Source organism: Ranitomeya imitator, chromosome 6, assembly GCF_032444005.1.
Source record: "Ranitomeya imitator isolate aRanImi1 chromosome 6, aRanImi1.pri, whole genome shotgun sequence".
NCBI lineage: Eukaryota > Metazoa > Chordata > Amphibia > Anura > Dendrobatidae > Ranitomeya > Ranitomeya imitator.
Window position 1 is genome coordinate 577,622,430 of NC_091287.1, and position 13,384 is coordinate 577,635,813.

Consider the following 13,384-nt stretch of genomic DNA (forward strand, 5'->3'; position numbering starts at 1 on the left):
TTAAACAGGTGCCATTACTACAGGTAATGAGTGGAGGAAAGAGGAGACTCTTAAAGAAGATGTTACAGGTCTGTGAGAGCCAGAAATCTTGATTGTTTGTTTCTGACCAAATACTTATTTTCCACCATAATATGCAAAAAAATGATAAAAAAACAAACAATGTGATTTTCTGGATTTTTTTTTCTCAGTTTGTCTCCCATAGTTGAGGTCTACCTATGATGTAAATTACAGACGCCTCTCATCTTTTTAAGTGGTGGAACTTGCACTATTGCTGACTGACTAAATACTTTTTTGCCCCACTGTATATATATATATATATATATATATATATATATATATATATATATATATATATATATATATATATATATATCTGAGAAAAAAACCTTATTTTCATTGCACAACCCACACATATATATTCAACATGCTTCTCTGGTACTATTTACCACTATGATATTTTTTGCACTTTAGATTCATCTATGTAGATTTATTTCTGGTCAGGAGTTGACCCTATTTGATGTTTCGTTCACACTTTATTTGATAAAAATTCTTTTCATTATATGTGGTTTTATTTGCACATATTCACTTTATTTTTCTTGCTACTTTGCACAGTGAGAAGCATGGCAGTATAATATAGTATATATGAGTTGTTGCATATGATTACAACTATATGATCTATGCTTTTTTTTTTGCTTTCCTGGTCTTGTGCATGTTCTGTAATTTTATATATTTATATATATATTTTTTTTTTTAAATTGTGTAACTCCCTGCCACATTTATTTAATAAAGGCATATTTTTATCTTATCTTGCCTGTACACTTTTTGGTGCTATTCATGTTCAGTATTTGCTTTGGTTGAACTCGCGTATGTATAGTGTATTCCACTAGCCCTTCACAGCACACCCTCACTTTCCTCTGTTACATCCAATTATATGAAATAATTTTTTAAAATATAACATATTTTGGATAGTATTAGGTGTCCTGTGTGTCTCCAATTGATATATTACTGTGCTTCGCACAGGTCCTTTTCTTGCAAATCGAATATGGATTTTAAAACTAAAGAGTTGTCCTGGCAGGGACAGATTAATGCAGTATTTTCTAATGATAATGTGGCATCTTTAGATACCAGTGGTCTACAATTTGATGAGTAATTTAAAATAATTAAAAATTTAACATACAAGAGAACCCATTCCTGGTGGAATAGGGCTTTTTTTAGAAAACTATATTCAGTACCAGTTAATTCCAAGGGGACTACGGATGCACGTAACCCCTGCCTTCCCTGTCACAGATGAAGAATTTGTTAAAAATTGGAAAGATGTGTGTAATACGGCCTCTAGACAATTAATGGAATTATTGGTTAAATATACTTCAAAAAATTTAATTGAAATTGATAAATCCTTGGAAGAAATGCTTGTTAAAGCCAAAGCATGTCTATCCACTGAACAGTTGACATCTATGGATAATTTATTGGAAAAACAGATCGATCAGTGGACGAAAGATATTCAAACTAATCAAAAGAACAAACTATGAAGGGATCAAAAGGACTTTTCTAGTGGTAAGATCTATAGGTGGCGGAAGAGTCATCCGAACGAAAGTACACGTGATCGGATTGGTTCCACCTCATCAAACCCTGCTGCGGTGAATATTTCTGGTGCCTCCTCTTCCGCCTCTGCTTCAACTTCAGTATCTATTGCCTGCACTCCCAAATGCAAACAGGAACCACGTTTCGCACCAGCGAACCAAAATTTTGGATATTCCCCAGAGCATTTTAGAAATAGCCTTAAGGTGATTAATCTAAGCAATCATATATTATCAGAAAATGAAATTAATTTCCTTAAAAAAGGTCTTATGTTTTGCCCCACAGCACAGTTTGATAAGTTTACAGCCATTAAGGACTTACATCTATTCGCTAGAAAATTATTGTTTAAAAAATATTTTCATAATGAAAAAATATTACAATTATTCCCTACAGAGGCGGAACAGGAGGCACTAGAGATCTTGAATGAATTAGCACAAGAATATGATGAACCAACAGGAGGTAAGATCCTTATGTCTATTCGGCCGAGATCATGTAAGTTTCCTCCCCTGTCTGCCTGCCCTACAATTGATATTTTTGTAAAGACAGTTAGTAAAGAATTTGATAAAATACCCCATTTTCCATCGGGTGAAAATGTAAATAAAAATGAAAGAATGGCTCTTAAAAATCTAGAAAATCTTTCTGACGTAGTAATTAAGCAGGCAGACAAGGGAGGGAATGTCGTCATCTGGCCGAAACAGATGTATGAAAATGAGGCATTTAGACAGCTAAAAAACAATGTGTTTTATAAAAAAATGAAGTTCAATCCTTTTGAAAAATTTCAAGGAGAACTTTCAATGATTCTCAAAGAAGCATTAGACACAGAGGTTATTACCAAAGAATTATTTTCGGCACTTCAGGTATTAGAGCCAACAATATCAACATTTTACCTATTGCCGAAAATTCACAAGAATAAAACGACTCCACCAGGGAGACCCATTATTTTGGGATACGGTAATTACCTTGAAAATATTAACAAATTTATTGATTCAAGGTTACAACCATTGGTTGAAGACCTACCCTCTTTCATAAAAGACACCAATGATTTTTTGAAAAAAATAGATGGCCTACATATTGGTGTTGATACTCTTTTGGTATCTTGTGACGTTGAAAATCTATACACTAATATTCGTTATAGTGATGGTGTACGGGCGGCAAATTATTTTTTGGGATCGTCACCTGCACCCACATCCATGAAACAATTTGTCACACAACTTTTAGAATTTTCATTATCCAAAAAAATTTTTCTATTTAAGGGGTCCCTCTACCTTCAGCTCCAGGGCACCGGAATGGGTGCCTCATTTGCGCCATCTTACTCAAATTTGTTCCTGGGGCTGTGGGAGACGGACCTATTTCTTTCTGGATCATTGCCATCAATGGATCGCATCCTTATATGGGTGCGATTCATTGATGACATTTTTTTTATCTGGCAAGGCTCTGAGGAGTCACTTCATGAATTCATGAAGTATTTAAATCAAAATTCTTTAAATATTCACCTTAATTATAAGTGTGATATGAAGTTCATGGAATTCTTGGATGTGGGTGTTCATAGGGATGATGAAGGTTGCCTGTATACCAACATTTTTCGCAAACCAACAGCGGTAAACTATCTTCTCCATGCTACTTCTTCTCACCCCCCAAAAATGATAAAATCAATCTTCATAGGCCAATTTTTACGCCCACGGAGGATTTGCTCAAATGAGACTGATTTCGAAAAACAGGCCTCAGACCTTAAAGAAAGGTTTTTAGAACGTGGGTATAGCTGGTGGTCAATTAAAAAAGGTTATAACCGTGCAAGACATATAAATAGATATCAAGCCTTATATGGGATCAAACCGCCTAAACCCAATCGAGTAGTAAGATACTGTTAGGGCTAGCGGAATGCACCAAATAATAAGATAGATTAAGGTGCGTTCGCAGCCCGGGGTCCACTGTGCAGAGATGGAACCTGCTGCCAAGTAATGACGGACTATATGGCGGTACAATGTGAATACACACACGGGTTAACTTCACCCTGTGTGAAGGAAGTGAACCCTGTTGCGTCACAGGGCCACAGTACCGCACGTAACAAAACTAATAATTGAATAGCACGAGAGTGCGAACTGTGCGGTACTGGCGGACGCCACTAACCACCCTGACTTAGGTTAAAGAAGCACTCTAATGGCGCGTGGCACCATACTGGCGGTCACAGCAATAGGCGCTGTTTTGTGTGTAAATGCTGTAAGTTCAGCTGGGCACTCGATTGCAGCCATACACCTTACGCGAACAGTCATACACAAGGGATGGGTTTTTTAAGGAACGACTTGCACTCATCAACACACACATGATTACAATAGTACACTAGCGCATGGCCGTGCGGTCATGCGCAGCTTATATAGCTGCAGCACGTTCAGGACCTTCCAATAAAGGACCAATGGGAAGCTGCCACAGAAGTTAGCACCTTCAGGACCTTCCAGACCCTTGATCTCCAACGGGAGATCTCACCCTGGGCATGCTCAAAAGGGAAAAAGCAGGACTTAGTCCCAAAAGCATCTGCTCGCCGCTGCCCAGCACTGGCTTCAATGGCAGAAGCAGGAAAAGCAGCAGTAATCCTATGCACAGAGTGAGACTGCGCAAGACGCTGGGAACGACGTCTCCGCTGAGCAGACTCCACTGCAGCAGAGATGGTTTGAGATTCCCCCTGTGCAGAGGCGGGAACTCGACACCTAACAGATACATCACTCAATACCACAGACAAACTGAATTAATGAGGTCTTTTTTGGCTAAATCCTGGGCAATCCTAAAAGCGGACCCAGTTTTGTCGCAATATGTTGGTGAGATACCTAATATCACTTACCGTAGATCAAGAAATCTAAACGACCATTTAGTTAGGAGCCATTATAATTTTAATCCAGTAACCCCCTCATTTCTTACTAACACAAAGCCAGCACAAGGTTGTAGATCATGTAGTAAATGTATTGCGTGTCCAAATATTTTGAGGGCCCAGATGTTTTGCAATTACAATGGGATGACCACATATAAGATCAAACAGGCAATTACATGTACATCCAAAGCTGTAATTTACCATGCTACTTGTCCATGCTCACTTGTATATGTGGGCATGACGACGAGACAACTTAAAATTCGCGTACGTGAACACGTTCGAGGGATACTGGCAGCGAAAGAAGTAGAGGATGTCTCACTGTTAAAAACAATTCCTAAACATTTTAGGTTATATCATGATTGTGATGCATCCCTATGTCCATATGGGTCGAAATTCATGGAGGGAAAAATGGTAACAAAATTCTCATTGGGGTCTGTTACAAACCCCCAAATATAACAGAAACCATGGAAAGTCTACTTCTAAAGCAGATAGATGAAGCTGCAACCCATAATGAGGTCCTGGTTATGGGGTACTTTAACTACCCGGATATTAACTGGGAAACAGAAACCTGTGAAACCCATAAAGGCAACAGGTTTCTGCTAATAACCAAGAAAAATTATCTTTCACAATTGGTGCAGAATCCAACCAGAGGAGCAGCACTTTTAGACCTAATACTATCTAATAGACCTGACAGAATAACAAATCTGCAGGTGGTCGGGCATCTAGGAAATAGCGACCACAATATTGTACAGTTTCACCTGTCTTTCACTAGGGGGACTTGTCAAGGAGTCACAAAAACACTGAACTTTAGGAAGGCAAAGTTTGACCAGCTTAGAGATGCCCTTAATCTGGTAGACTGGGACAATATCCTCAGAAATAAGAATACAGATAATAAATGGGAAATGTTTAAGAACATCCTAAATAGGCACTGTAAGCGGTTTATACCTTGTGGGAATAAAAGGACTAGAAATAGGAAAAACCCAATGTGGCTAAACAAAGAAGTAAGACAGGCAATTAACAGTAAAAAGAAAGCATTTGCACTACTAAAGCAGGATGGCACCATTGAAGCTCTAAAAAACTATAGGGAGAAAAATACTTTATCTAAAAAACTAATTAAAGCTGCCAAAAAGGAAACAGAGAAGCACATTGCTAAGGAGAGTAAAACTAATCCCAAACTGTTCTTCAACTATATCAATAGTAAAAGAATAAAAACTGAAAATGTAGGCCCCTTAAAAAATAGTGAGGAAAGAATGGTTGTAGATGACGAGGAAAAAGCTAACATATTAAACACCTTCTTCTCCACGGTATTCATGGTGGAAAATGAAATGCTTGGTGAAATCCCAAGAAACAATGAAAACCCTATATTAAGGGTCACCAATCTAACCCAAGAAGAGGTGCGAAACCGGCTAAATAAGATTAAAATAGATAAATCTCCGGGTCCGGATGGCATACACCCACGAGTACTAAGAGAACTAAGTAATGCAATAGATAAACCATTATTTCTTATTTTTAGGGACTCTATAGCGACAGGGTCTGTTCCGCAGGATTGGCGCATAGCAAATGTGGTGCCAATATTCAAAAAGGGCTCTAAAAGTGAACCTGGAAATTATAGGCCAGTAAGTCTAACCTCTATTGTTGGTAAAATATTTGAAGGGTTTCTGAGGGATGTTATTCTGGATTATCTCAATAAGAATAACTGTTTAACTCCATATCAGCATGGGTTTATGAGAAATCGCTCCTGTCAAACCAATCTAATCAGTTTTTATGAAGAGGTAAGCTATAGGCTGGACCACGGTGAGTCATTGGACGTGATATATCTCGATTTTTCCAAAGCGTTTGATACCGTGCCGCACAAGAGGTTGGTACACAAAATGAGAATGCTTGGTTTGGGGGAAAATGTGCGTAAATGGGTTAGTAACTGGCTTAGTGATAGAAAGCAAAGGGTGGTTATAAATGGTATAGTCTCTAACTGGGTCGCTGTGACCAGTGGGGTACCGCAGGGGTCAGTATTGGGACCTGTTCTCTTCAACATATTCATTAATGATCTGGTAGAAGGTTTACACAGTAAAATATCGATATTTGCAGATGATACAAAACTATGTAAAGCAGTTAATACTAGAGAAGATAGTATTCTCTACAGATGGATCTGGATAAGTTGGAAACTTGGGCTGAAAGGTGGCAGATGAGGTTTAACAATGATAAATGTAAGGTTATACACATGGGAAGAAGGTATCAATATCACCATTACACACTGAATGGGAAACCACTGGGTAAATCTGACAGGGAGAAGGACTTGGGGATCCTAGTTAATGATAAACTTACCTGGAGCAGCCAGTGCCAGGCAGCAGCTGCCAAGGCAAACAGGATCATGGGGTGCATTAAAAGAGGTCTGGATACACATGATGAGAGCATTATACTGCCTCTGTACAAATCCCTAGTTAGACCGCACATGGAGTACTGTGTCCAGTTTTGGGCACCGGTGCTCAGGAAGGATATAATGGAACTAGAGAGAGTACAAAGGAGGGCAACAAAATTAATAAAGGGGATGGGAGAACTACAATACCCAGATAGATTAGCGAAATTAGGATTATTTAGTCTAGAAAAAAGACGACTGAGGGGCGATCTAATAACCATGTATAAGTATATAAGGGGACAATACAAATATCTCGCTGAGGATCTGTTTATACCAAGGAAGGTGACGGGCACAAGGGGGCATTCTTTGCGTCTGGAGGAGAGAAGGTTTTTCCACCAACATAGAAGAGGATTCTTTACTGTTAGGGCAGTGAGAATCTGGAATTGCTTGCCTGAGGAGGTGGTGATGGCGAACTCAGTCGAGGGGTTCAAGAGAGGCCTGGATGTCATCCTGGAGCAGAACAATATTGTATCATACAATTAGGTTCTGTAGAAGGACGTAGATCTGGGGATTTATTATGATGGAATATAGGCTGAACTGGATGGACAAATGTCTTTTTTCGGCCTTACTAACTATGTTACTATGTTAAAGGTAACTGGTATTGACAAGATTGAAGTGACTGAAAGGGGTGGTGAAATTAGTAGAACATTAGCAAAAAAAAGAAACTAAATGGATCTGGACACTTGATACAGTGTCACAAAAGGGTTAAGTGAAAATTTGAGATTTATTCCTTTTTTGTGAACCACCGTTTTAAATTTATTATTTTTATTTTCTTTTATTATCTTGGTTTTTACTGATTTTTAATTAATTTTAAAATAATTTTTGTTCATTATTGCACTTGTAGTTATACTTTCTGCTTACCTTGTGCTGAATCTTGATTTCGGATGTTTTTTCCTGTTGGTCTTGTCTGACTGAATAATACTGGACCAATGAAGATTCAAAGATGGGAAGCAGTTGCTGCTGAAGTCATATATCTAGACTGTTTGATTAATCTGCCGATGATAAAAATATATACCTCTTGGTTGTTTTTTGTATAATTATAATATGTACACACTTTTATTATATTTTTTCTAAGATTGGACCATTTACGCTTTATAATGTTATAGCTGTTCTTTACTTCTTAAAAAACATTTTTCGTATGGTCTAGAACATATTAGTATATACTTGGTAAAACAAGATATGAGCCAATATATATTAATGATTACCTGATATGCTTAGACATGATATAATATGTATTAATGCGGATTGCTGTTTTCTTTATGCAGCCTTTTGCATACACATGTGTATCTATATATATAATTGTCTAAGGGTTTTTCTGTCTGTCTGTCTTTCTGTCTGTCTTTCTGTCTGTCTGTCTGTTCTGGAAATCCCGCGTCTCTGATTGGTCGAGGCTGCCAGGCCTCGACCAATCATCAACGGGCACAGCGACGATGATGTCATAAAGGACGTAGACATCCCGCGTCTCTGATTGGTCGAGGCCGCCAGGCCTCGACCAATCAGCAACGGGCACAGCGACGATGATGTCATAAAGGACGTAGACATCTCACATTTCTGATTCAGCGACGGGCACAGTATCGACGTAGATGTCATAATGGTTGCCATGGCTACGATGATGTCATAAAGGTTGCCTCGACCAATCAGCGACGGGCACAGTCTGCCGCGAATTCTGGAATCATCATTGTCCATATACCACGGGGACATGCATATTCTAGAATACCCGATGCGTTAGAATCGGGCCACAATCTAGTGTATATATATGTGTCGTAAATCCAGATACAGCTGACCGCACCACCAAGAAGTCAGAGCTGACACACCGGACCCGGCAACCATAGATATCTGCCGAACATCAAGACCTCGGGTGCTCTCACCAAGAAGTTATAACTTCAATATGCAATAATCCAGATGGGAGAAAAAGCGGCAGCACTCACCAGTCTTGACAGCAGGTAATCCTTTATTAACACATACTCTTCACGGCTCCGGGGTGCATATTTACAGATGAGTGTACAGGTAAAACGACGGACGTTTCGCGCTACTCGAGCGCTTCAACAGGTCTGTGAGGGAGTGGACATGACGCTAGGAAGAAATACCTGCCTTGGCAGACCCTCTCCCCGTCCCACGCCGCCCACACACTCCATAGAAAAATATATAACACATAAAAACAATTTAAAAGCAAGTGAAACAAGACCTTAGCGCTTATTATGACATAATTATGTAATATAAACCTTATGATATGGTACATAAGGATAGAGCAAACCCACCGGGGCGCCCAATTGTGTAGGCACGTGCCTAGGGCGGGGACAGGCGAAGGGGCGGCACCTCAGCAAGGTTTTTTCATTTTTTTCCTTTTTTTTTTTTTTTTTATATACTAGTCCTGTGCGTCCCTTCCTGAAGACAGGGGGCGGCAGAGCGGCAGCCAGAACACGTGGTGCTGGTGCCGACTCTCCCTACTTCCCCTGCTGAGACACAGTGACCCCCTGCTCACAGCCTCACTGGTGCCCAACGGAACGTGACTGCTGAGGTGGAGCAGCAGCGCCCTGTGTCCCGACCCTGGGTCCTGTCCTGGAGGACTCGCAGTAGAGCAGTACATACACAGTAAGTAGTGTACTGTCTCTAATGATCTCCCTCCTAGCTCCTGCCCACGCGCTGCCTGCTGCAATGCTCGGCTCTGTCTGTGACTCACCTCACGTTCCTCACCCCTTCCCTCACATTCCTCAGCCTCCTCTCTGACAGTAGTGCCTGAGGCTGGAGGAGCCGTGCAAACATAGCAACCCTTGAATGTTTGATCTTTGCTCCCGGCAGACGGAGCCAGAGAGTGAGTGGTGGGGGTGGGGTATAATAATACACCCCCACTCACTCTATCTGGGTCCTAGGAGCAAACATTGCCCGTGCTGGTGTGTGTGTGCCTGCATGTATGTGTGTGTGTGTGTGCGGTGCTGTGTGTGTGTGTGTGTTTGTTTGTGTGTGCGGGCAGCAGAGCTGTATGTGTGTGTGTGGGCAGCAGAGCTGTATGTGTGTGCGGGCAGCAGAGCTGTATGTGTGTGCGGGCAGCAGAGCTGTATGTGTGTGCGGGCAGCAGAGCTGTATGTGTGTGCGGGCAGCAGAGCTGTATGTGTGTGCGGGCAGCAGAGCTGTATGTGTGTGCGGGCAGCAGAGCTGTATGTGTGTGCGGGCAGCAGAGCTGTATGTGTGTGCGGGCAGCAGAGCTGTATGTGTGTGCGGGCAGCAGAGCTGTATGTGTGTGCGGGCAGCAGAGCTGTATGTGTGAGTGTGTGCGCGCGGAGCTGTATGTATGTGTGTATCTGTGCGGTGCTGTATGTGTGTATGTGTGTGCGGGCAGCAGAGCTGTGTGTGTGTGTGCGGGCAGCAGAGCTGTATGTGTCTGCGTGCACGGACAGCGGAGCTGTATGTGTGTGTGTGCGCGCGGAGCTGTATGTGTCTGCGTGCACGGACAGCGGAGCTGTATGTGTGTGTGTGCGCGCGGAGCTGTATGTATGCGTGTGTCTGTGCGGTGCTGTATTTGTGTGTGTGTGTGTGTGTGTGGGCAGCAGAGCTGTATGTGTCTGCGTGCACGGACAGCGGAGCTGTATGTGTGTGTGTGCGCGCGGAGCTGTATGTATGTGTGAGTCTGTGCGGTGCTGTATGTGTGTGTGTGTGCGGGCAGCAGAGCTGTATGTGTGTGCGTGCACGGGCAGCGGAGCTGTATGTGTGTGTGTGCGCGCGCGGAGCTGTATGTGTGTGTCTGTGCGGTGCTGTATGTGTGTGTGTGTGCGGGCAGCAGAGCTGTATGTGTGTGCGGGCAGCAGAGCTGTATGTGTGTGTGGGCAGCAGAGCTGTATGTGTGAGTGCGCGCGGAGCTGTATGAATGTGTGTGTCTGTGTGGGGTGCTGTATGTGTGTGTGTGCGGGCAGCAGAGCTGTATGTGTGTGCGTGCACGGGCAGCGGAGCTGTATGTGTGTGTGTGCGCTTAGCTGTATGTATGTGTGTATCTGTGCGGTGCTGTATGTGTGTATGTGTGTGCGGGCAGCAGAGCTGTATGTGTGTGTGTGTGCGGGCAGCAGGGCTGTATGTGTCTGCGTGCACGGACAGCGGAGCTGTATGTGTGTGTGTGCGCGCAGAGCTGTATGTGTGTGTCTGTGCGGTGCTGTGTGTGTGTGTGTGCGGGCAGCAGAGCTGTATGTGTCAGCGTGCATGGACAGCGGAGCTGTATGTGTGTGTGCGCGCAGAGCTGTATGTATGCGTGTGTCTGTGCGGTGCTGTATGTGTGTGTGTGCGGGCAGCAGAGCTGTATGTGTGTGTCTGTGCGGTGCTGTGTGTGTGTGTGTGCGGGCAGCAGAGCTGTATGTGTCAGCGTGCATGGACAGCGGAGCTGTATGTGTGTGTGTGTGCGCGCGGAGCTGTATGTATGCGTGTGTCTGTGCGGTGCTGTATGTGTGTGTGTCTGCGGGCAGTGGAGCTGTATGTGTGTGTGTGCACGGGCAGCGGAGCTGTATGTGTCTGTGTGCGCGCGGAGCTGTATGAATGTGTGTGTCTGTGCGGTGCTGTATGTGTGTGTGTGCGGGCAGCAGAGCTGTATGTGTGTGCGTGCACGGGCAGCAGAGCTGTATGTGTGTGTGCGCGCACGGAGCTGTATGAATGTGTGTGTCTGTGTGGTGCTGTATGTGTGTGTGTGTGCGGGCAGCAGAGCTGTATGTATGTGTGTGTCTGTGCGGTGCTGTATGTGTGTGTGTGTGTGTGCGGGCAGCAGAGCTGTATGTGTCTGTGTGCATGGACAGCGGAGCTGTGTGTGTGTGTGCGCACGGAGCTGTATGTATGCATGTGTCTGTGCGGTGCTGTATGTGTGTGTGTCTGCGGGCAGCGGAGCTGTATGTGTGTGTGTGCACGGGCAGCAGAGCTGTATGTGTCTGTGTGCGCGCGGAGCTGTATGAATGTGTGTGTCTGTGCGGTGCTGTATGTGTGTGTGTGTGTGTGTGCGGGCAGCAGAGCTGTATGTGTCTGTGTGCATGGACAGCGGAGCTGTATGTGTGTGTGTGTGCGCGCGGAGCTGTATGTATGCTTGTGTCTGTGCGGTGCTGTATGTGTGTGTGTCTGCGGGCAGCGGAGCTGTATGTGTGTGTGTGCACGGGCAGCGGAGCTGTATGTGTCTGTGTGCGCGCGGAGCTGTATGAATGTGTGTGTCTGTGCGGTGCTGTATGTGTGCGTGCACGGGCAGCAGAGCTGTATGTGTGTGCGCGCGCGCGGAGCTGTATGAATGTGTGTGTCTGTGTGGTGCTGTATGTGTGTGTGTGCGGGCAGCAGAGCTGTATGTGTGTGTGCACAGGCAGCGGAGTGTGTGTGTGTGTGTGTGGAGCTCTATGTGTGTGCGGAGCTGTCAGTGCCAGTGTGTCGCCCCATCCCGGACCAACTTTTTACTATTGATGCTGCCTATGCAGCATCAATAGTAAAAAGATAAAATGTTAAAAATAATTACAAAAAATAGTGCTATTCTCACCTTCCTCCGTCCACCGATGCGCGATGCTGCCACCAGCTTCCGTTCCCAGTGATGCATTGCAAAAGTAACCAGATGACTTAGCGGTCTGGACCGCTAAGTCATCTGGGTAATTTCGCAATACATCACTGGGAACAGAAGCTGGCGGCAGACCGCTAAGTCATCTGGGTAATTTCACAATGCATCACTGGGAATGGAATCTGGCAGCCGCATCGCGCGGATCGGTACAGCTTCGGTGGACGCCGGGGGGTGAGTATATAACTATTTTTTATTTTCATTCTTTTTTTAACAGGGATATGGTGCCCACACTGCTATATAATACGTGGGCTGTGTTGTATTCAACGTGGGCTGTGTTATATACTGCCTGGCTGCTATATACTACGTGGGCAGTGTTATATACTGCGTGGGCTGTGTTATATACTGCGTGGGCTGTGTTATCTACTGCATGGGCTGTGTTATATACTGCGTGGGCTGTGTTTTATACTGCGTGGGCTGTCCTATATATTACATGGGCTGAGTTATATACTGCGTGGGCTGTGCTATATACTACGTGGCTGCTATATACTACGTGGCTGCTGTATACTACGTGGCTGTGCTGTGTACTATGTGGCTGCGTTATATACTATATAATATGGTACTGAAGGGGTATAGAGCTGGAGTAACAGATCTACTCCCTCATTTGTATGCAAACCGATTTCAGATGAATTGACTGAAAATGTAAAAATATTGCTGGAATTGTCTTTGAAAGAGCTACTTGCGCATATACATAGATTTGGACCCCTTACTGATTCCCTATGGGACTTGCGAACATGTGCAGCACTTGCGGTTTTACTGCTAGCAGCGTTTTTTTTCCGTTGCTGCAAGTACCGCATTTACCGGATCGCGGCAAAACCGCAAGTGCGGCACATGTCTGCAAGTCCAACAGGGAATGAATGAGGCCGAACGCAGTGTTGCCGTAAGTAATGCGTTACATGGCAGATGCAGAAAAACTGCCTGATCTGCCGCGAATGGTAAAAATCGCTGATGTGAAAGTAGCCCAAGTCACTGC